This window comes from Athene noctua, chromosome Z (genome assembly GCF_965140245.1).
Source record: "Athene noctua chromosome Z, bAthNoc1.hap1.1, whole genome shotgun sequence".
NCBI lineage: Eukaryota > Metazoa > Chordata > Aves > Strigiformes > Strigidae > Athene > Athene noctua.
Genome location: NC_134077.1, coordinates 41180368 through 41202821, shown reverse-complemented (window position 1 = coordinate 41202821; position 22454 = coordinate 41180368).

The window sequence follows — 22454 nt, the reverse complement described above, 5'->3', positions numbered from 1 at the left end:
TGCACTTCCCCGCCACAGGGAAGCTGCTAGCCGGGAATTCTCTGCCTGGTTCTACCCGCTGCCCGGAACGCTACGCAGGGCAAAAGCGATTCTCGTCCTCCGTGCTTGCTTTTTCTCAGAAAGAGCCTTGGTGTGCGTTTTCGCTTGAAAACGCGTTTTCGGCCGAAAACGTGTACGTTTGCACTTCCCCGCCACAGGGAAGCTGCTAGCCGGGAATTCTCTGTCTGGTTTTACCCGCTGCCCGGAACGCTACGCAGGGCAAAAGCGATTCTCGTCCTCCGTGCTTGTTTTTTCTCAGAGAGCCGTTGTGTGCTTTTTTGCCGGAAAACTCGTTTTCGGCCGAAAACGTGTACGTTTGCACTTCCCCGCCACAGGGAAGCTGCTAGCCGGGAATTATCTGCCTGGTTCTACCTGCTGCCCGGAACGCTACGCAGGGCAAAAGCGATTCTCGTCCTCCGTGCTTGCTTTTTCTCAGAAAGAGCCTTGGTGTGCGTTTTCGCCGGAAAACGCGTTTTCGGCCGAAAACGTGTACGTTTGCACTTCCCCGCCACAGGGAAGCTGCTAGCCGCGAATTCTCTCCCTGGTTTTACCCGCTACCCTGAACGCTACGCAGGGCAAAAGCGATTCTCGTCCTCCGTGCTTGCTTTTTCTCAGAAAGAGCCTTGGTGTGCGTTTTCGCTTGAAAACGCGTTTTCGGCCGAAAACGTGTACGTTTGCACTTCCCCGCCACAGGGAAGCTGCTAGCCGGGAATTCTCTGCCTGGTTTTACCCGCTGCCCGGAACGCTACGCAGGGCAAAAGCGATTCTCGTCCTCCGTGCTTGCTTTTTCTCAGAAAGAGCCTTGGTGTGCGTTTTCGCTTGAAAACGCGTTTTCGGCCAAAAACGTGTACGTTTGCACTTCCCCGCCAGAGGGAAGCTGCTAGCCGGGTATTCTCTGCCTGGTTCTACCCGCTGCCCGGAACGCTACGCAGGGCAAAAGCGATTCTCGTCCTCCGTGCTTGCTTTTTCTCAGAAAGAGCCTTGGTGTGCGTTTTCGCCGGAAAACGCGTTTTCGGCCGAAAACGTGTACGTTTGCACTTCCCCGCCACAGGGAAGCTGCTAGCCGGGAATTCTCTCCCTGGTTTTACCCGCTAACCTGAACGCTACGCAGGGCAAAAGCGATTCTCGTCCTCCGTGCTTGCTTTTTCTCAGAAAGAGCCTTGGTGTGCGTTTTCGCTTTAAAACGCGTTTTCGGCCGAAAACGTGTACGTTTGCACTTCCCCGCCACAGGGAAGCTGCTAGCCGGGAATTCTCTGCCTGGTTCTACCCGCTGCCCTGAACGCTACGCAGGGCAAAAGCGATTCTCGTCCTCCGTGCTTGCTTTTTCTCAGAAAGAGCCTTGGTGTGCGTTTTCGCTTGAAAACGCGTTTTCGGCCGAAAACGTGTACGTTTGCACATCGCCGCCACAGGGAAGCTGCTAGCCGGGAATTCTCTGCCTGGTTCTACCCGCTGCCCGGAACGCTACGCAGGGCAAAAGCGATTCTCGTCCTCCGTGCTTGCTTTTTCTCAGAAAGAGCCTTGGTGTTCGTTTTCGCTTGAAAAGGCGTTTTCGGCCGAAAACGTGTACGTTTGCACTTCCCCGCCACAGGGAAGCTGCTAGCCGGGAATTCTCTGCCTGGTTTTACCCGCTGCCCGGAACGCTACGCAGGGCAAAAGCGATTCTCGTCCTCCGTGCTTGCTTTTTCTCAGAAAGAGCCTTCGTGTGCGTTTTCGCTTGAAAACATGTTTTCGGCCGAAAACGTGTACGTTTGCACTTCCCCGCCACAGGGAAGCTGCTAGCCGGGAATTCTCTGCCTGGTTCTACCCGCTGCCCGGAACGCTACGCAGGGCAAAAGCGATTCTCGTCCTCCGTGCTTGCTTTTTCTCAGAAAGAGCCTTGGTGTGCGTTTTCGCTTGAAAACGCGTTTTCGGCCGAAAACGTGTACGTTTGCACTTCCCCGCCACAGGGAAGCTGCTAGCCGGGAATTCTCTGCCTGGTTTTACCCGCTGCCAGGAACGCTACGCAGGGCAAAAGCGATTCTCGTCCTCCGTGCTTGCTTTTGCTCAGAAAGAGCCTTGGTGTGCGTTTTCGCTTGAAAACGCGTTTTCGGCCGAAAAAGTGTACGTTTGCACTTCCCCGCCACAGGGAAGCTGCTAGCCGGGAATTCTCTGCCTGGTTCTACCCGCTGCCCGGAACGCTACGCAGGGCAAAAGCGATTCTCGTCCTCCGTGCTTGCTTTTTCTCAGAAAGAGCCTTGGTGTGCGTTTTCGCTTGAAAACGCGTTTTCGGCCGAAAACGTGTACGTTTACACTTCCCCGCAACAGGGAAGCTGCTAGCCGGGGATTCTCTGCCTGGTTTTACCCGCTGCCCGGAACGCTACGCAGGGCAAAAGCGGTTCTCGTCCTCCGTGCTTGCTTTTTCTCAGAAAGAGCCTTGGTGTGCGTTTTCGCTTGAAAACGCGTTTTCGGCCGAAAACGTGTACGTTTGCACTTCCCCGCCACAGGGAAGCTGCTAGCCGGGAATTCTCTGCCTGGTTCTACCTGCTGCCCGGAACGCTACGCAGGGCAAAAGCGATTCTCGTCCTCCGTGCTTGCTTTTTCTCAGAGAGCCGTGGTGTGCGTTTTTGCCGGAAAACTCGTTTTCGGCCGAAAACTTCTACGTTTGCACTTACTCGCCACAGGGAAGCTGCTAGCCGGGAATTCTCTGCCTGGTTCTACCCGCTGCCCGGAACGCTACGCAGGGCAAAAGCGATTCTCGTCCTCCGTGCTTGCTTTTTCTCAGAAAGAGCCTTTGTGTGCGTTTTCGCTTGAAAACGCGTTTTCGGCCGAAAACGTGTACGTTTGCACTTCCCCGCCACAGGGAAGCTGCTAGCCGGGAATTCTCTGCCTGGTTTTACCCGCTGCCCGGAACGCTACGCAGGGCAAAAGCGGTTCTCGTCCTCCGTGCTTGCTTTTGCTCAGAAAGAGCCTTGGTCTGCGTTTTCGCTTGAAAACGCGTTTTCGGCCGAAAACGTGTTCGTTTGGACTTCCCTGCCAGAGGGAAGCTGCTAGCCGGGAATTCTCTGCCTGGTTTTACCCGCTGCCTGGAACGCTACGGAGGGCAAAAGCGATTCTCGTCCTCCGTGCTTGCTTTTGCTCAGAAAGAGCCTTGGTGTGCGTTTTCGCTTGAAAACACGTTTTCGGCCGAAAACGTGTACGTTTGCACTTCCCCGCCAGAGGGAAGCCGCTAGCCGGGAATTCTCTGCCTGGTTCTACCCGCTGCCCGGAACGCTACGCAGGGCAAAAGCGATTCTCGTCCTCCGTGCTTGCTTTTTCTCAGAAAGAGCCTTGGTGTGCGTTTTCACTTGAAAACGCTTTTTCGGCCGAAAACGTGTACGTTTGCACTTCCCCACCACAGGGAAGCTGCTAGCCGGGAATTCTCTGCCTGGTTTTACCCGCTGTCAGGAACGCTACGCAGGGCAAAAGCGATTCTCGTCCTCCGTGCTTGCTTTTTCTCAGAAAGAGCCTTGGTGTGCGTTTTCGCTTGAAAACGCGTTTTCGGCCGAAAACGTGTACGTTTGCAATTCCCCGCCACAGGGAAGCTGCTAGCCGGGAATTCTCTGCCTGGTTCTACCCGCTGCCTGGAACGCTACGCAGGGCAAAAGCGATTCTCGTCCTCCGTGATTGCTTTTTCTCCGAAAGAGCCTTGGTGTGCGTTTTCGCTTGAAAACGCGTTTTCGGCCGAAAACGTGTACGTTTGCACTTCCCCGCCACAGGGAAGCTGCTAGCCGGGAATTCTCTGCCTGGTTTTACCCGCTGCCCGGAACGCTACGCAGGGCAAAAGCGATTCTCGTCCTCCGTGCTTGCTTTTTCGCAGAAAGAGCCTTGGTGTGCGTTTTCGCTTGAAAACGCGTTTTCGGCCGAAAACGTGTACGTTTGCACTTCCCCGCCACAGGGAAGCTGCTAGCCGGGAATTCTCTGCCTGGTTCTACCCGCTGCCCGGAACGCTACGCAGGGCAAAAGCGATTCTCGTCCTCCGTGCTTGCTTTTTCTCAGAAAGAGCCTTGGTGTGCGTTTTCGCTTGAAAACGCGTTTTCGGCCGAAAATGTGTACGTTTGCACTTCCCCGCCACAGGGAAGCTGCTAGCCGGGAATTCTCTGCCTGGTTTTACCCGCTGCCCGGAACGCTACGCAGGGCAAAAGCGATTCTCGTCCTCCGTGCTTGCTTTTTCTCAGAAAGAGCCTTGGTGTGCGTTTTCGCTTGAAAACGCGTTTTCGGCCGAAAACGTGTACGTTTGCACTTCCCCGCCACAGGGAAGCTGCTAGCCGGGAATTCTCTGCCTGGTTTTACCCGCTGCCCGGAACGCTACGCAGGGCAAAAGCGATTCTCGTCCTCCGTGCTTGTTTTTTCTCAGAGAGCCGTTGTGTGCTTTTTTGCCGGAAAACTCGTTTTCGGCCGAAAACGTGTACGTTTGCACTTCCCCGCCACAGGGAAGCTGCTAGCCGGGAATTCTCTGCCTGGTTCTACCTGCTGCCCGGAACGCTACGCAGGGCAAAAGCGATTCTCGTCCTCCGTGCTTGCTTTTTCTCAGAAAGAGCCTTGGTGTGCGTTTTCGCCGGAAAACGCGTTTTCGGCCGAAAACGTGTACGTTTGCACTTCCCCGCCACAGGGAAGCTGCTAGCCGGGAATTCTCTCCCTGGTTTTACCCGCTACCCTGAACGCTACGCAGGGCAAAAGCGATTCTCGTCCTCCGTGCTTGCTTTTTCTCAGAAAGAGCCTTGGTGTGCGTTTTCGCTTGAAAACGCGTTTTCGGCCGAAAACGTGTACGTTTGCACTTCCCCGCCACAGGGAAGCTGCTAGCCGGGAATTCTCTGCCTGGTTTTACCCGCTGCCCGGAACGCTACGCAGGGCAAAAGCGATTCTCGTCCTCCGTGCTTGCTTTTTCTCAGAAAGAGCCTTGGTGTGCGTTTTCGCTTGAAAACGCGTTTTCGGCCGAAAACGTGTACGTTTGCACTTCCCCGCCAGAGGGAAGCTGCTAGCCGGGAATTCTCTGCCTGGTTCTACCCGCTGCCCGGAACGCTACGCAGGGCAAAAGCGATTCTCGTCCTCCGTGCTTGCTTTTTCTCAGAAAGAGCCTTGGTGTTCGTTTTCGCTTGAAAAGGCGTTTTCGGTCGAAAACGTGTACGTTTGCACTTCCCCGCCACAGGGAAGCTGCTAGCCGGGAATTCTCTGCCTGGTTTTACCCGCTGTCAGGAACGCTACGCAGGGCAAAAGCGATTCTCGTTCTCCGTGCTTGCTTTTTCTCAGAAAGAGCCTTGGTGTGCGTTTTCGCTTGAAAACGCGTTTTCGGCCGAAAACGTGTACGTTTGCAATTCCCCGCCACAGGGAAGCTGCTAGCCGGGAATTCTCTGCCTGGTTCTACCCGCTGCCTGGAACGCTACGCAGGGCAAAAGCGATTCTCGTCCTCCGTGCTTGCTTTTTCTCCAAAAGAGCCTTGGTGTGCGTTTTCGCTTGAAAACGCGTTTTCGGCCGAAAACGTGTACGTTTGCACTTCCCCGCCACAGGGAAGCTGCTAGCCGGGAATTCTCTGCCTGGTTCTACCCGCTGCCCGGAACGCTACGCAGGGCAAAAGCGATTCTCGTCCTCCGTGCTTGCTTTTTCTCAGAAAGAGCCTTGGTGTGCGTTTTTGCTTGAAAACGCGTTTTCGGCCGAAAACGTGTACGTTTGCACTTCCCCGCCACAGGGAAGCTGCTAGCCGGCAATTCTCTGCCTGGTTCTACCCGCTGCCCGGAACGCTACGCAGGGCAAATGCGATTCTCGTCCTCCGTGCTTGCTTTTTCTCAGAAAGAGCCTTGGTGTGCGTTTTCGCTTGAAAACGCGTTTTCGGCCGAAAACGTGTACGTTTGCACTTCCCCGCCACAGGGAAGCTGCTAGCCGGGAATTCTCTGCCTGGTTTTACCCGCTGCCCGGAACGCTACGCAGGGCAAAAGCGATTCTCGTCCTCCGTGCTTGCTTTTTCTCAGAAAGAGCCTTGGTGTGCGTTTTCGCTTGAAAACGCGTTTTCGGCCGAAAACGTGTACGTTTGCACTTCCCCGCCACAGGGAAGCTGCTAGCCGGGAATTCTCTGCCTGGTTTTACCCGCTGCCCGGAACGCTACGCAGGGCAAAAGCGATTCTCGTCCTCCGTGCTTGTTTTTTCTCAGAGAGCCGTTGTGTGCTTTTTTGCCGGAAAACTCGTTTTCGGCCGAAAACGTGTACGTTTGCACTTCCCCGCCACAGGGAAGCTGCTAGCCGGGAATTCTCTGCCTGGTTCTACCTGCTGCCCGGAACGCTACGCAGGGCAAAAGCGATTCTCGTCCTCCGTGCTTGCTTTTTCTCAGAAAGAGCCTTGGTGTGCGTTTTCGCCGGAAAACGCGTTTTCGGCCGAAAACGTGTACGTTTGCACTTCCCCGCCACAGGGAAGCTGCTAGCCGGGAATTCTCTCCCTGGTTTTACCCGCTACCCTGAACGCTACGCAGGGCAAAAGCGATTCTCGTCCTCCGTGCTTGCTTTTTCTCAGAAAGAGCCTTGGTGTGCGTTTTCGCTTGAAAACGCGTTTTCGGCCGAAAACGTGTACGTTTGCACTTCCCCGCCACAGGGAAGCTGCTAGCCGGGAATTCTCTGCCTGGTTTTACCCGCTGCCCGGAACGCTACGCAGGGCAAAAGCGATTCTCGTCCTCCGTGCTTGCTTTTTCTCAGAAAGAGCCTTGGTGTGCGTTTTCGCTTGAAAACGCGTTTTCGGCCGAAAACGTGTACGTTTGCACTTCCCCGCCAGAGGGAAGCTGCTAGCCGGGAATTCTCTGCCTGGTTCTACCCGCTGCCCGGAACGCTACGCAGGGCAAAAGCGATTCTCGTCCTCCGTGCTTGCTTTTTCTCAGAAAGAGCCTTGGTGTTCGTTTTCGCTTGAAAAGGCGTTTTCGGCCGAAAACGTGTACGTTTGCACTTCCCCGCCACAGGGAAGCTGCTAGCCGGGAATTCTCTGCCTGGTTTTACCCGCTGCCCGGAACGCTACGCAGGGCAAAAGCGGTTCTCGTCCTCTGTGCTTGCTTTTGCTCAGAAAGAGCCTTGGTGTGCGTTTTCGCTTGAAAACGCGTTTTCGGCCGAAAACGTGTACGTTTGCACTTCCCCGCCAGAGGGAAGCCGCTGGCCGGGAATTCTCTGCCTGGTTCTACCCGCTGCCCGGAACTATACGCAGGGCAAAAGCGATTCTCGTCCTCCGTGCTTGCTTTTTCTCAGAAAGAGCCTTGGTGTGCGTTTTCGCTTGAAAACGCGTTTTCGGCCGAAAACGTGTACGTTTGCACTTCCCCGCCACAGGGAAGCTGCTAGCCGGGAATTCTCTGCCTGGTTTTACCCGCTGTGAGGAACGCTACGCAGGGCAAAAGCGATTCTCGTCCTCCGTGCTTGCTTTTTCTCAGAAAGAGCCTTGGTGTGCGTTTTCGCTTGAAAACGCGTTTTCGGCCGAAAACGTGTACGTTTGCAATTCCCCGCCACAGGGAAGCTGCTAGCCGGGAATTCTCTGCCTGGTTCTACCCGCTGCCTGGAACGCTACGCAGGGCAAAAGCGATTCTCGTCCTCCGTGCTTGCTTTTTCTCCAAAAGAGCCTTGGTGTGCGTTTTCGCTTGAAAACGCGTTTTCGGCCGAAAACGTGTACGTTTGCACTTCCCCGCCACAGGGAAGCTGCTAGCCGGGAATTCTCTGCCTGGTTCTACCCGCTGCCCGGAACGCTACGCAGGGCAAAAGCGATTCTCGTCCTCCGTGCTTGCTTTTTCGCAGAAAGAGCCTTGGTGTGCGTTTTTGCTTGAAAACGCGTTTTCGGCCGAAAACGTGTACGTTTGCACTTCCCCGCCACAGGGAAGCTGCTAGCCGGCAATTCTCTGCCTGGTTCTACCCGCTGCCCGGAACGCTACGCAGGGCAAATGCGATTCTCGTCCTCCGTGCTTGCTTTTTCTCAGAAAGAGCCTTGGTGTGCGTTTTCGCTTGAAAAGGAGTTTTCGGCCGAAAACGTGTACGTTTGCACTTCCCCGCCACAGGGAAGCTGCTAGCCGGGAATTCTCTGCCTGGTTTTACCCGCTGCCCGGAACGCTACGCAGGGCAAAAGCGATTCTCGTCCTCCGTGCTTGCTTTTTCTCAGAAAGAGCCTTGGTGTGCGTTTTCGCTTGAAAACGCGTTTTCGGCCGAAAACGTGTACGTTTGCACTTCCCCGCCACAGGGAAGCTGCTAGCCGGGAATTCTCTGTCTGGTTTTACCCGCTGCCCGGAACGCTACGCAGGGCAAAAGCGATTCTCGTCCTCCGTGCTTGTTTTTTCTCAGAGAGCCGTTGTGTGCTTTTTTGCCGGAAAACTCGTTTTCGGCCGAAAACGTGTACGTTTGCACTTCCCCGCCACAGGGAAGCTGCTACCCGGGAATTCTCTGCCTGGTTCTACCCGCTGCCCGGAACGCTACGCAGGGCAAAAGCGATTCTAGTCCTCCGTGCTTGCTTTTTCTCAGAAAGAGCCTTGGTGTGCGTTTTCGCCGGAAAACGCGTTTTCGGCCAAAAACGTGTACGTTTGCACTTCCCCGCCACAGGGAAGCTGCTAGCCGCGAATTCTCTCCCTGGTTTTACCCGCTACCCTGAACGCTACGCAGGGCAAAAGCGATTCTCGTCCTCCGTGCTTGCTTTTTCTCAGAAAGAGCCTTGGTGTGCGTTTTTGCTTGAAAACGCGTTTTCGGCCGAAAACGTGTACGTTTGCACTTCCCCGCCACAGGGAAGCTGCTAGCCGGGAATTCTCTGCCTGGTTTTACCCGCTGCCCTGAACGCTACGCAGGGCAAAAGCGATTCTCGTCCTCCGTGCTTGCTTTTTCTCAGAAAGAGCCTTGGTGTGCGTTTTCGCTTGAAAACGTGTTTTCGGCCGAAAACGTGTACGTTTGCACATCGCCGCCACAGGGAAGCTGCTAGCCGGGAATTCTCTGCCTGGTTCTACCCGCTGCCTGGAACGCTACGCAGGGCAAAAGCGATTCTCGTCCTCCGTACTGGCTTTTGCTCAGAAAGAGCCTTGGTGTGCGTTTTCGCTTGAAAACGCGTTTTCGGCCGAAAACGTGTACGTTTGCACTTCCCCGCCACAGGGAAGCTGCTAGCCGGGAATTCTCTGCCTGGTTTTACCCGCTGCCCGGAACGCTACGCAGGGCAAAAGCGATTCTCGTCCTCCGTGCTTGCTTTTTCGCAGAAAGAGCCTTGGTGTGCGTTTTTGCTTGAAAACGCGTTTTCGGCCGAAAACGTGTACGTTTGCACTTCCCCGCCACAGGGAAGCTGCTAGCCGGGAATTCTCTGCCTGGTTCTACCCGCTGCCCGGAACGCTACGCAGGGCAAAAGCGATTCTCGTCCTCCGTGCTTGCTTTTTCTCAGAAAGAGCCTTGGTGTGCGTTTTCGCTTGAAAACGCGTTTTTGGCCGAAAACGTGTACGTTTGCACTTCCCCGCCACAGGGAAGCTGCTAGCCGGGAATTCTCTGCCTGGTTTTACCCGCTGTCAGGAACGCTACGCAGGGCAAAAGCGATTCTCGTCCTCCGTGCTTGCTTTTTCTCAGAAAGAGCCTTGGTGTGCGTTTTCGCTTGAAAACGCGTTTTCGGCCGAAAACGTGTACGTTTGCAATTCCCCGCCACAGGGAAGCTGCTAGCCGGGAATTCTCTGCCTGGTTCTACCCGCTGCCTGGAACGCTACGCAGGGCAAAAGCGATTCTCGTCCTCCGTGCTTGCTTTTTCTCAGAAAGAGCCTTGGTGTGCGTTTTCGCTTGAAAACGCGTTTTCGGCCGAAAACGTGTACGTTTGCACTTCCCCGCCACAGGGAAGCTGCTAGCCGGGAATTCTCTGCCTGGTTTTACCCGCTGCCCGGAACGCTACGCAGGGCAAAAGCGATTCTCGTCCTCCGTGCTTGCTTTTTCGCAGAAAGAGCCTTGGTGTGCGTTTTCGCTTGAAAACGCGTTTTCGGCCGAAAACGTGTACGTTTGCACTTCCCCGCCACAGGGAAGCTGCTAGCCGGGAATTCTCTGCCTGGTTCTACCCGCTGCCCGGAACGCTACGCAGGGCAAAAGCGATTCTCGTCCTCCGTGCTTGCTTTTTCTCAGAAAGAGCCTTGGTGTGCGTTTTCGCTTGAAAACGCGTTTTCGGCCGAAAATGTGTACGTTTGCACTTCCCCGCCACAGGGAAGCTGCTAGCCGGGAATTCTCTGCCTGGTTTTACCCGCTGCCCGGAACGCTACGCAGGGCAAAATCGATTCTCGTCCTCCGTGCTTGCTTTTTCTCAGAAAGAGCCTTGGTGTGCGTTTTCGCTTGAAACCGAGTTTTCGGCCGAAAACGTGTACGTTTGCACTTCCCCGCCACAGGGAAGCTGCTAGCCGGGAATTCTCTGCCTGGTTTTACCCGCTGCCCGGAACGCTACGCAGGGCAAAAGCGATTCTCGTCCTCCGTGCTTGCTTTTTCGCAGAAAGAGCCTTGGTGTGCGTTTTCGCTTGAAAACGCGTTTTCGGCCGAAAACGTGTACGTTTGCACTTCCCCGCCACAGGGAAGCTGCTAGCCGGGAATTCTCTGCCTGGTTCTACCCGCTGCCCGGAACGCTACGCAGGGCAAAAGCGATTCTCGTCCTCCGTGCTTGCTTTTTCTCAGAAAGAGCCTTGGTGTGCGTTTTCGCTTGAAAACGCGTTTTCGGCCGAAAATGTGTACGTTTGCACTTCCCCGCCACAGGGAAGCTGCTAGCCGGGAATTCTCTGCCTGGTTTTACCCGCTGCCCGGAACGCTACGCAGGGCAAAAGCGATTCTCGTCCTCCGTGCTTGCTTTTTCTCAGAAAGAGCCTTGGTGTGCGTTTTCGCTTGAAAACGCGTTTTCGGCCGAAAACGTGTACGTTTGCACTTCCCCGCCACAGGGAAGCTGCTAGCCGGGAATTCTCTGCCTGGTTTTACCCGCTGCCCGGAACGCTACGCAGGGCAAAAGCGATTCTCGTCCTCCGTGCTTGTTTTTTCTCAGAGAGCCGTTGTGTGCTTTTTTGCCGGAAAACTCGTTTTCGGCCGAAAACGTGTACGTTTGCACTTCCCCGCCACAGGGAAGCTGCTAGCCGGGAATTCTCTGCCTGGTTCTACCTGCTGCCCGGAACGCTACGCAGGGCAAAAGCGATTCTCGTCCTCCGTGCTTGCTTTTTCTCAGAAAGAGCCTTGGTGTGCGTTTTCGCCGGAAAACGCGTTTTCGGCCGAAAACGTGTACGTTTGCACTTCCCCGCCACAGGGAAGCTGCTAGCCGGGAATTCTCTCCCTGGTTTTACCCGCTACCCTAAACGCTACGCAGGGCAAAAGCGATTCTCGTCCTCCGTGCTTGCTTTTTCTCAGAAAGAGCCTTGGTGTGCGTTTTCGCTTGAAAAGGAGTTTTCGGCCGAAAACGTGTACGTTTGCACTTCCCCGCCACAGGGAAGCTGCTAGCCGGGAATTCTCTGCCTGGTTCTACCCGCTGCCCGGAACGCTACGCAGGGCAAAAGCGATTCTCGTCCTCCGTGCTTGCTTTTTCGCAGAAAGAGCCTTGGTGTGCGTTTTTGCTTGAAAACGCGTTTTCGGCCGAAAACGTGTACGTTTGCACTTCCCCGCCACAGGGAAGCTGCTAGCCGGCAATTCTCTGCCTGGTTCTACCCGCTGCCCGGAACGCTACGCAGGGCAAATGCGATTCTCGTCCTCCGTGCTTGCTTTTTCTCAGAAAGAGCCTTGGTGTGCGTTTTCGCTTGAAAACGCGTTTTCGGCCGAAAACGTGTACGTTTGCACTTCCCCGCCACAGGGAAGCTGCTAGCCGGGAATTCTCTGCCTGGTTTTACCCGCTGCCCGGAACGCTACGCAGGGCAAAAGCGATTCTCGTCCTCCGTGCTTGCTTTTTCTCAGAAAGAGCCTTGGTGTGCGTTTTCGCTTGAAAACACGTTTTCGGCCGAAAACGTGTACGTTTGCACTTCCCCGCCACAGGGAAGCTGCTAGCCGGGAATTCTCTGCCTGGTTTTACCCGCTGCCCGGAACGCTACGCAGGGAAAAAGCGGTTCTCGTCCTCTGTGCTTGCTTTTGCTCAGAAAGAGCCTTGGTGTGCGTTTTCGCTTGAAAACGCGTTTTCGGCCGAAAACGTGTACGTTTGCACTTCCCCGCCAGAGGGAAGCCGCTGGCCGGGAATTCTCTGCCTGGTTCTACCCGCTGCCCGGAACTATACGCAGGGCAAAAGCGATTCTCGTCCTCCGTGCTTGCTTTTTCTCAGAAAGAGCCTTGGTGTGCGTTTTCGCTTGAAAACGCGTTTTCGGCCGAAAACGTGTACGTTTGCACTTCCCCGCCACAGGAAGCTGCTAGCCGGGAATTCTCTGCCTGGTTTTACCCGCTGCCCGGAACGCTACGCAGGGCAAAAGCGATTCTCGTCCTCCGTGCTTGCTTTTTCTCAGAAAGAGCCTTGGTGTGCGTTTTCGCTTGAAAACGCGTTTTCGGCCGAAAACGTGTACGTTTGCAATTCCCCGCCACAGGGAAGCTGCTAGCCGGGAATTCTCTGCCTGGTTCTACCCGCTGCCTGGAACGCTACGCAGGGCAAAAGCGATTCTCGTCCTCCGTGCTTGCTTTTTCTCCAAAAGAGCCTTGGTGTGCGTTTTCGCTTGAAAACGCGTTTTCGGCCGAAAACGTGTACGTTTGCACTTCCCCGCCACAGGGAAGCTGCTAGCCGGGAATTCTCTGCCTGGTTCTACCCGCTGCCCGGAACGCTACGCAGGGCAAAAGCGATTCTCGTCCTCCGTGCTTGCTTTTTCGCAGAAAGAGCCTTGGTGTGCGTTTTTGCTTGAAAACGCGTTTTCGGCCGAAAACGTGTACGTTTGCACTTCCCCGCCACAGGGAAGCTGCTAGCCGGCAATTCTCTGCCTGGTTCTACCCGCTGCCCGGAACGCTACGCAGGGCAAATGCGATTCTCGTCCTCCGTGCTTGCTTTTTCTCAGAAAGAGCCTTGGTGTGCGTTTTCGCTTGAAAACGCGTTTTCGGCCGAAAACGTGTACGTTTGCACTTCCCCGCCACAGGGAAGCTGCTAGCCGGGAATTCTCTGCCTGGTTTTACCCGCTGCCCGGAACGCTACGCAGGGCAAAAGCGATTCTCGTCCTCCGTGCTTGCTTTTTCTCAGAAAGAGCCTTGGTGTGCGTTTTCGCTTGAAAACGCGTTTTCGGCCGAAAACGTGTACGTTTGCACTTCCCCGCCACAGGGAAGCTGCTAGCCGGGAATTCTCTGTCTGGTTTTACCCGCTGCCCGGAACGCTACGCAGGGCAAAAGCGATTCTCGTCCTCCGTGCTTGTTTTTTCTCAGAGAGCCGTTGTGTGCTTTTTTGCCGGAAAACTCGTTTTCGGCCGAAAACGTGTACGTTTGCACTTCCCCGCCACAGGGAAGCTGCTACCCGGGAATTCTCTGCCTGGTTCTACCCGCTGCCCGGAACGCTACGCAGGGCAAAAGCGATTCTAGTCCTCCGTGCTTGCTTTTTCTCAGAAAGAGCCTTGGTGTGCGTTTTCGCCGGAAAACGCGTTTTCGGCCAAAAACGTGTACGTTTGCACTTCCCCGCCACAGGGAAGCTGCTAGCCGCGAATTCTCTCCCTGGTTTTACCCGCTACCCTGAACGCTACGCAGGGCAAAAGCGATTCTCGTCCTCCGTGCTTGCTTTTTCTCAGAAAGAGCCTTGGTGTGCGTTTTTGCTTGAAAACGCGTTTTCGGCCGAAAACGTGTACGTTTGCACTTCCCCGCCACAGGGAAGCTGCTAGCCGGGAATTCTCTGCCTGGTTTTACCCGCTGCCCTGAACGCTACGCAGGGCAAAAGCGATTCTCGTCCTCCGTGCTTGCTTTTTCTCAGAAAGAGCCTTGGTGTGCGTTTTCGCTTGAAAACGTGTTTTCGGCCGAAAACGTGTACGTTTGCACATCGCCGCCACAGGGAAGCTGCTAGCCGGGAATTCTCTGCCTGGTTCTACCCGCTGCCTGGAACGCTACGCAGGGCAAAAGCGATTCTCGTCCTCCGTACTTGCTTTTGCTCAGAAAGAGCCTTGGTGTGCGTTTTCGCTTGAAAACGCGTTTTCGGCCGAAAACGTGTACGTTTGCACTTCCCCGCCACAGGGAAGCTGCTAGCCGGGAATTCTCTGCCTGGTTTTACCCGCTGCCCGGAACGCTACGCAGGGCAAAAGCGATTCTCGTCCTCCGTGCTTGCTTTTTCGCAGAAAGAGCCTTGGTGTGCGTTTTTGCTTGAAAACGCGTTTTCGGCCGAAAACGTGTACGTTTGCACTTCCCCGCCACAGGGAAGCTGCTAGCCGGGAATTCTCTGCCTGGTTCTACCCGCTGCCCGGAACGCTACGCAGGGCAAAAGCGATTCTCGTCCTCCGTGCTTGCTTTTTCTCAGAAAGAGCCTTGGTGTGCGTTTTCGCTTGAAAACGCGTTTTCGGCCGAAAACGTGTACGTTTGCACTTCCCCGCCACAGGGAAGCTGCTAGCCGGGAATTCTCTGCCTGGTTTTACCCGCTGCCCGGAACGCTACGCAGGGCAAAAGCGATTCTCGTCCTCCGTGCTTGCTTTTTCTCAGAAAGAGCCTTGGTGTGCGTTTTCGCTTGAAAACGCGTTTTCGGCCGAAAACGTGTACGTTTGCACTTCCCCGCCACAGGGAAGCTGCTAGCCGGGAATTCTCTGCCTGGTTTTACCCGCTGCCCGGAACGCTAAGCAGGGCAAAAGCGATTCTCGTCCTCCGTGCTTGTTTTTTCTCAGAGAGCCGTTGTGTGCTTTTTTGCCGGAAAACTCGTTTTCGGCCGAAAACGTGTACGTTTGCACTTCCCCGCCACAGGGAAGCTGCTAGCCGGGAATTCTCTGCCTGGTTCTACCTGCTGCCCGGAACGCTACGCAGGGCAAAAGCGATTCTCGTCCTCCGTGCTTGCTTTTTCTCAGAAAGAGCCTTGGTGTGCGTTTTCGCCGGAAAACGCGTTTTCGGCCGAAAACGTGTACGTTTGCACTTCCCCGCCACAGGGAAGCTGCTAGCCGGGAATTCTCTCCCTGGTTTTACCCGCTACCCTGAACGCTACGCAGGGCAAAAGCGATTCTCGTCCTCCGTGCTTGCTTTTTCTCAGAAAGAGCCTTGGTGTGCGTTTTCGCTTGAAAACGCGTTTTCGGCCGAAAACGTGTACGTTTGCACTTCCCCGCCACAGGGAAGCTGCTAGCCGGGAATTCTCTGCCTGGTTTTACCCGCTGCCCGGAACGCTACGCAGGGCAAAAGCGATTCTCGTCCTCCGTGCTTGCTTTTTCTCAGAAAGAGCCTTGGTGTGCGTTTTCGCTTGAAAACGCGTTTTCGGCCAAAAACGTGTACGTTTGCACTTCCCCGCCAGAGGGAAGCTGCTAGCCGGGAATTCTCTGCCTGGTTCTACCCGCTGCCCGGAACGCTACGCAGGGCAAAAGCGATTCTCGTCCTCCGTGCTTGCTTTTGCTCAGAGAGCCGTGGTGTGCGTTTTTGCCGGAAAACTCGTTTTCGGCCGAAAACGTGTACGTTTGCACTTCCCCGCCACAGGGAAGCTGCTAGCCGGGAATTCTCTGCCTGGTTCTACCCGCTGCCCGGAACGCTACGCAGGGCAAAAGCGATTCTCGTCCTCCGTGCTTGCTTTTTCTCAGAAAGAGCCTTGGTGTGCGTTTTCGCCGGAAAACGCGTTTTCGGCCGAAAACGTGTACGTTTGCACTTCCCCGCCACAGGGAAGCTGCTAGCCGGGAATTCTCTCCCTGGTTTTACCCGCTAACCTGAACGCTACGCAGGGCAAAAGCGATTCTCGTCCTCCGTGCTTGCTTTTTCTCAGAAAGAGCCTTGGTGTGCGTTTTCGCTTTAAAACGCGTTTTCGGCCGAAAACGTGTACGTTTGCACTTCCCCGCCACAGGGAAGCTGCTAGCCGGGAATTCTCTGCCTGGTTTTACCCGCTGCCTTGAACGCTACGCAGGGCAAAAGCGATTCTCGTCCTCCGTGCTTGCTTTTTCTCAGAAAGAGCCTTGGTGTGCGTTTTCGCTTGAAAACGCGTTTTCGGCCGAAAACGTGTACGTTTGCACATCGCCGCCACAGGGAAGCTGCTAGCCGGGAATTCTCTGCCTGGTTCTACCCGCTGCCCGGAACGCTACGCAGGGCAAAAGCGATTCTCGTCCTCCGTGCTTGCTTTTTCTCAGAAAGAGCCTTGGTGTTCGTTTTCGCTTGAAAAGGCGTTTTCGGCCGAAAACGTGTACGTTTGCACTTCCCCGCCACAGGGAAGCTGCTAGCCGGGAATTCTCTGCCTGGTTTTACCCGCTGCCCGGAACGCTACGCAGGGCAAAAGCGATTCTCGTCCTCCGTGCTTGCTTTTTCTCAGAAAGAGCCTTCGTGTGCGTTTTCGCTTGAAAACATGTATTCGGCCGAAAACGTGTACGTTTGCACTTCCCCGCCACAGGGAAGCTGCTAGCCGGGAATTCTCTGCCTGGTTCTACCCGCTGCCCGGAACGCTACGCAGGGCAAAAGCGATTTTCGTCCTACGTGCTTGCTTTTTCTCAGAGAGCCGTGGTGTGCGTTTTTGCCGGAAAACTCGTTTTCGGCCGAAAACGTGTACGTTTGCACTTCCCCGCCACAGGGAAGCTGCTAGCCGGGAATTCTCTGCCTGGTTCTACCCGCTGCCCGGAACGCTACGCAGGGCAAAAGCGATTCTCGTCCTCCGTGCTTGCTTTTGCTCAGAAAGAGCCTTGGTGTGCGTTTTCGCTTGAAAACGCGTTTTCGGCCGAAAACGTGTACGTTTGCACTTCCCCGCCACAGGGAAGCTGCTAGCCGGGAATTCTCTGCCTGGTTCTACCCGCTGCCCGGAACGCTACGCAGGGCAAAAGCGATTCTCGTCCTCCGTGCTTGCTTTTGCTCAGAGAGCCGTGGTGTGCGTTTTTGCCGGAAAACTCGTTTTCGGCCGAAAACGTGTACGTTTGCACTTCCCCGCCACAGGGAAGCTGCTACCCGAGAATTCTCTGCCTGGTTCTACCCGCTGCCCGGAACGCTACGCAGGGCAAAAGCGATTCTCGTCCTCCGTGCTTGCTTTTTCTCAGAAAGAGCCTTGGTGTGCGTTTTCGCTTGAAAACGCGTTTTCGGCCGAAAACGTGTACATTTGCACTTCCCCGCCACAGGGAAGCTGCTAGCCGGGAATTCTCTGCCTGGTTCTACCCGCTGCCCGGAACGCTACGCAGGGCAAAAGCGATTCTCGTCCTCCGTGCTTGCTTTTTCTCAGAGAGCCGTGGTGTGCGTTTTTGCCGGAAAACTCGTTTTCTGCCGAAAACGTGTACGTTTGCACTTCCCCGCCACAGGGAAGCTGCTAGCCGGGAATTCTCTGCCTGGTTCTACCCGCTGCCCGGAACGCTAAGCAGGGCAAAAGCGATTCTCGTCCTCCGTGCTTGCTTTTGCTCAGAGAGCCGTGGTGTTCGTTTTTGCCGGAAAACTCGTTTTCGGCCGAAAACGTGTACGTTTGCACTTCCCCGCCACAGGGAAGCTGCTAGCCGGGAATTCTCTGCCTGGTTCTACCCGCTGCCCGGAACGCTACGCAGGGCAAAAGCGATTCTCGTCCTCCGTGCTTGCTTTTTCTCAGAAAGAGCCTTGGTGTGCGTTTTCGCCGGAAAACGCGTTTTCGGCCGAAAACGTGTACGTTTGCACTTCCCCGCCACAGGGAAGCTGCTAGCCGGGAATTCTCTCCCTGGTTTTACCCGCTAACCTGAACGCTACGCAGGGCAAAAGCGATTCTCGTCCTCCGTGCTTGCTTTTTCTCAGAAAGAGCCTTGGTGTGCGTTTTCGCTTTAAAACGCGTTTTCGGCCGAAAACGTGTACGTTTGCACTTCCCCGCCACAGGGAAGCTGCTAGCCGGGAATTCTCTGCCTGGTTTTACCCGCTGCCCTGAACGCTACGCAGGGCAAAAGCGATTCTCGTCCTCCGTGCTTGCTTTTTCTCAGAAAGAGCCTTGGTGTGCGTTTTCGCTTGAAAACGCGTTTTCGGCCGAAAACGTGTACGTTTGCACATCGCCGCCACAGGGAAGCTGCTAGCCGGGAATTCTCTGCCTGGTTCTACCCGCTGCCCGGAACGCTACGCAGGGCAAAAGCGATTCTCGTCCTCCGTGCTTGCTTTTGCTCAGAAAGAGCCTTGGTGTGCGTTTTCGCTTGAAAACGCGTTTTCGGCCGAAAACGTGTACGTTTGCACTTCCCCGCCACAGGGAAGCTGCTAGCCGGGAATTCTCTGCCTGGTTCTACCCGCTGCCCGGAACGCTACGCAGGGCAAAAGCGATTCTCGTCCTCCGTGCTTGCTTTTTCTCAGAGAGCCGTGGTGTACGTTTTTGCCGGAAAACTCGTTTTCGGCCGAAAACGTGTACGTTTGCACTTCCCCGCCACAGGGAAGCTGCTAGCCGGGAATTCTCTGCCTGGTTCTACCCGCTGCCCGGAACGCTACGCAGGGCAAAAGCGATTCTCGTCCTCCGTGCTTGCTTTTTCTCAGAGAGCCGTGGTGTGCGTTTTTGCCGGAAAACTCGTTTTCGGCCGAAAACGTGTACGTTTGCACTTCCCCGCCACAGGGAAGCTGCTAGCCGGGAATTCTCTGCCTGGTTTTACTCGCTGCCCTGAACGCTACGCAGGGCAAAAGCGGTTCTCGTCCTCCGTGCTTGCTTTTTCTCAGAAAGAGCCTTGGTGTGCGTTTTCGCTTGAAAACGCGTTTTCGGCCGAAAACGTGTACGTTTGCACTTCCCCGCCACAGGGAAGCTGCTAGCCGGGAATTCTCTGCCTGGTTCTACCCGCTGCCCGGAACGCTACGCAGGGCAAAAGCGATTCTCGTCCTCCGTGCTTGCTTTTGCTCAGAAAGAGCCTTGGTGTGCGTTTTTGCCGGAAAACTCGTTTTCGGCCGAAAACGTGTACGTTTGCACTTCCCCGCCACAGGGAAGCTGCTAGCCGGGAATTCTCTGCCTGGTTTTACTCGCTGCCCGGAACGCTACGCAGGGCAAAAGCGGTTCTCGTCCTCCGTGCTTGCTTTTTCTCAGAAAGAGCCTTGGTGTGCGTTTTCGCTTGAAAACTCGTTTTCGGCCGAAAACGTGTACGTTTGCACTTCCCCGCCACAGGGAAGCTGCTAGCCGGGAATTCTCTGCCTGGTTCTACCCGCTGCCCGGAACGCTACGCAGGGCAAAAGCGATTCTCGTCCTCCGTGCTTGCTTTTTCTCAGAGAGCCGTGGTGTACGTTTTCGCCGGAAAACTCGTTTTCGGCCGAAAACGTGTACGTTTGCACTTCCCCGCCACAGGGAAGCTGCTAGCCGGGAATTCTCTGCCTGGTTCTACCCGCTGCCTGGAACGCTACGCAGGGCAAAAGCGATTCTCGTCCTCCGTGCTTGCTTTTTCTCAGAAAGAGCCTTGGTGTGCGTTTTCGCTTGAAAACGCTTTTTCGGCCGGAAACGTGTACGTTTGCACTTCCCCGCCACAAGGAAGCTGCTAGCCGGGATTTCTCTGCCTGGTTTTACCCGCTGCACGGAACGCTACGCAGGGCAAAAGCGGTTCTCGTCCCCCGTGCTTGCTTTTTCTCAGAAAGAGCCTTGGTGTGCGTTTTCGCTTGAAAACGCGTTTTCGGCCGAAAACGTGTACGTTTGCACTTCCCCGCCACAGGGAAGCTGCTAGCCGGGAATTCTCTGCCTGATTCTACCCGCTGCCCGGAACGCTACGCAGGGCAAAAGCGATTCTCGTCCTCCGTGCTTGATTTTTCTTAGAGAGCCGTGGTGTGCGTTTTTGCCGGAAAACTCGTTTTCGGCCGAAAACGTGTACGTTTGCACTTCCCCGCCACAGGGAAGCTGCTAGCCGGGAATTCTCTGCCTGGTTTTACCCGCTGCCCGGAACGCTATGCAGGGCAAAAGCGATTCTCGTCCTCCGTGCTTGCTTTTGCTCAGAAAGAGCCTTGGTGTGCGTTTTCGATTGAAAACGCGTTTTCGGCCGAAAACTTGTACGTTTGCACTTCCCCACCACAGGGAAGCTGCTAGCCGGGAATTCTCTGCCTGGTTCTACCCGCTGCCCGGAACGCTACGCAGGGCAAAAGCGATTCTCGTCCTCCGTGCTTGCTTTTTCTCAGAAAGAGCCTTGGTGTGCGTTTTCGATTGAAAACGCGTTTTCGGCCTAAAACGTGTACGTTTGCACTTCCCCGCCACAGGGAAGCTGCTAGCCGGGAATTCTCTGCCTGGTTCTACCCGCTGCCCGGAACGCTACGCAGGGCAAAAGCGATTCTCGTCCTCCGTGCTTGCTTTTTCTCAGAAAGAGCCTTGGTGTGCGTTTTCGCTTGAAAACGAGTTTTCGGCCGAAAACGTGTACGTTTGCACTTCCCCGCCACAGGGAAGCTGCTAGCCGGGAATTCTCTGCCTGGTTCTACCCGCTGCCCGGAACGCTACGCAGGGCAAAAGCGATTCTCGTCCTCCGTGCTTGCTTTTTCTCAGAGATCCGTGGTGTGCCTTTTTGCCGGAAAACTCGTTTTCGGCCGAAAACGTGTACGTTTGCACTTCCCCGCCACAGGGAAGCTGCTAGCCGGGAATTCTCTGCCTGGTTCTACCCGCTGCCCGGAACGCTACGCAGGGCAAAAGCGATTCTCGTCCTCCGTGCTTGCTTTTGCTCAGAAAGAGCCTTGGTGTGCGTTTTCGCTTGAAAAAGCGTTTTCGGCCAAAAACGTGTACGTTTGCACTTCCCCGCCACAGGGAAGCTGCTAGCCGGGAATTCTCTGCCTGGTTCTACCCGCTGCCCAGAACGCTACGCAGGGCAAAAGCGATTCTCGTCCTCCGTGCTTGCTTTTTCTCAGAGAGCCGTGGTGTGCGTTTTTGCCGGAAAACTCGTTTTCGGCCGAAAACGTGTACGTTTGCACTTCCCCGCCACAGGGAAGCTGCTAGCCGGGAATTCTCTGCCTGGTTTTACCCGCTGCCTTGAACGCTACGCAGGGCAAAAGCGATTCTCGTCCTCCGTGCTTGCTTTTTCTCAGAAAGAGCCTTGGTGTGCGTTTTCGCTTGAAAACGCGTTTTCGGCCGAAAACGTGTACGTTTGCACATCGCCGCCACAGGGAAGCTGCTAGCCGGGAATTCTCTGCCTGGTTCTACCCGCTGCCCGGAACGCTACGCAGGGCAAAAGCGATTCTCGTCCTCCGTGCTTGCTTTTTCTCAGAAAGAGCCTTGGTGTTCGTTTTCGCTTGAAAAGGCGTTTTCGGCCGAAAACGTGTACGTTTGCACTTCCCCGCCACAGGGAAGCTGCTAGCCGGGAATTCTCTGCCTGGTTTTACCCGCTGCCCGGAACGCTACGCTGGGCAAAAGCGATTCTCGTCCTCCGTGCTTGCTTTTTCTCAGAAAGAGCCTTCGTGTGCGTTTTCGCTTGAAAACATGTATTCGGCCGAAAACGTGTACGTTTGCACTTCCCCGCCACAGGGAAGCTGCTAGCCGGGAATTCTCTGCCTGGTTCTACCCGCTGCCCGGAACGCTACGCAGGGCAAAAGCGATTCTCGTCCTACGTGCTTGCTTTTTCTCAGAGAGCCGTGGTGTGCGTTTTTGCCGGAAAACTCGTTTTCGGCCGAAAACGTGTACGTTTGCACTTCCCCGCCACAGGGAAGCTGCTAGCCGGGAATTCTCTGCCTGGTTCTACCCGCTGCCCGGAACGCTACGCAGGGCAAAAGCGATTCTCGTCCTCCGTGCTTGCTTTTGCTCAGAAAGAGCCTTGGTGTGCGTTTTCGCTTGAAAACGCGTTTTCGGCCGAAAACGTGTACGTTTGCACTTCCCCGCCACAGGGAAGCTGCTAGCCGGGAATTCTCTGCCTGGTTCTACCCGCTGCCCGGAACGCTACGCAGGGCAAAAGCGATTCTCGTCCTCCGTGCTTGCTTTTGCTCAGAGAGCCGTGGTGTGCGTTTTTGCCGGAAAACTCGTTTTCGGCCGAAAACGTGTACGTTTGCACTTCCCCGCCACAGGGAAGCTGCTACCCGAGAATTCTCTGCCTGGTTCTACCCGCTGCCCGGAACGCTACGCAGGGCAAAAGCGATTCTCGTCCTCCGTGCTTGCTTTTTCTCAGAAAGAGCCTTGGTGTGCGTTTTCGCTTGAAAACGCGTTTTCGGCCGAAAACGTGTACGTTTGCACTTCCCCGCCACAGGGAAGCTGCTAGCCGGGAATTCTCTGCCTGGTTCTACCCGCTGCCCGGAACGCTACGCAGGGCAAAAGCGATTCTCGTCCTCCGTGCTTGCTTTTTCTCAGAGAGCCGTGGTGTGCGTTTTTGCCGGAAAACTCGTTTTCTGCCGAAAACGTGTACGTTTGCACTTCCCCGCCACAGGGAAGCTGCTAGCCGGGAATTCTCTGCCTGGTTCTACCCGCTGCCCGGAACGCTAAGCAGGGCAAAAGCGATTCTCGTCCTCCGTGCTTGCTTTTGCTCAGAGAGC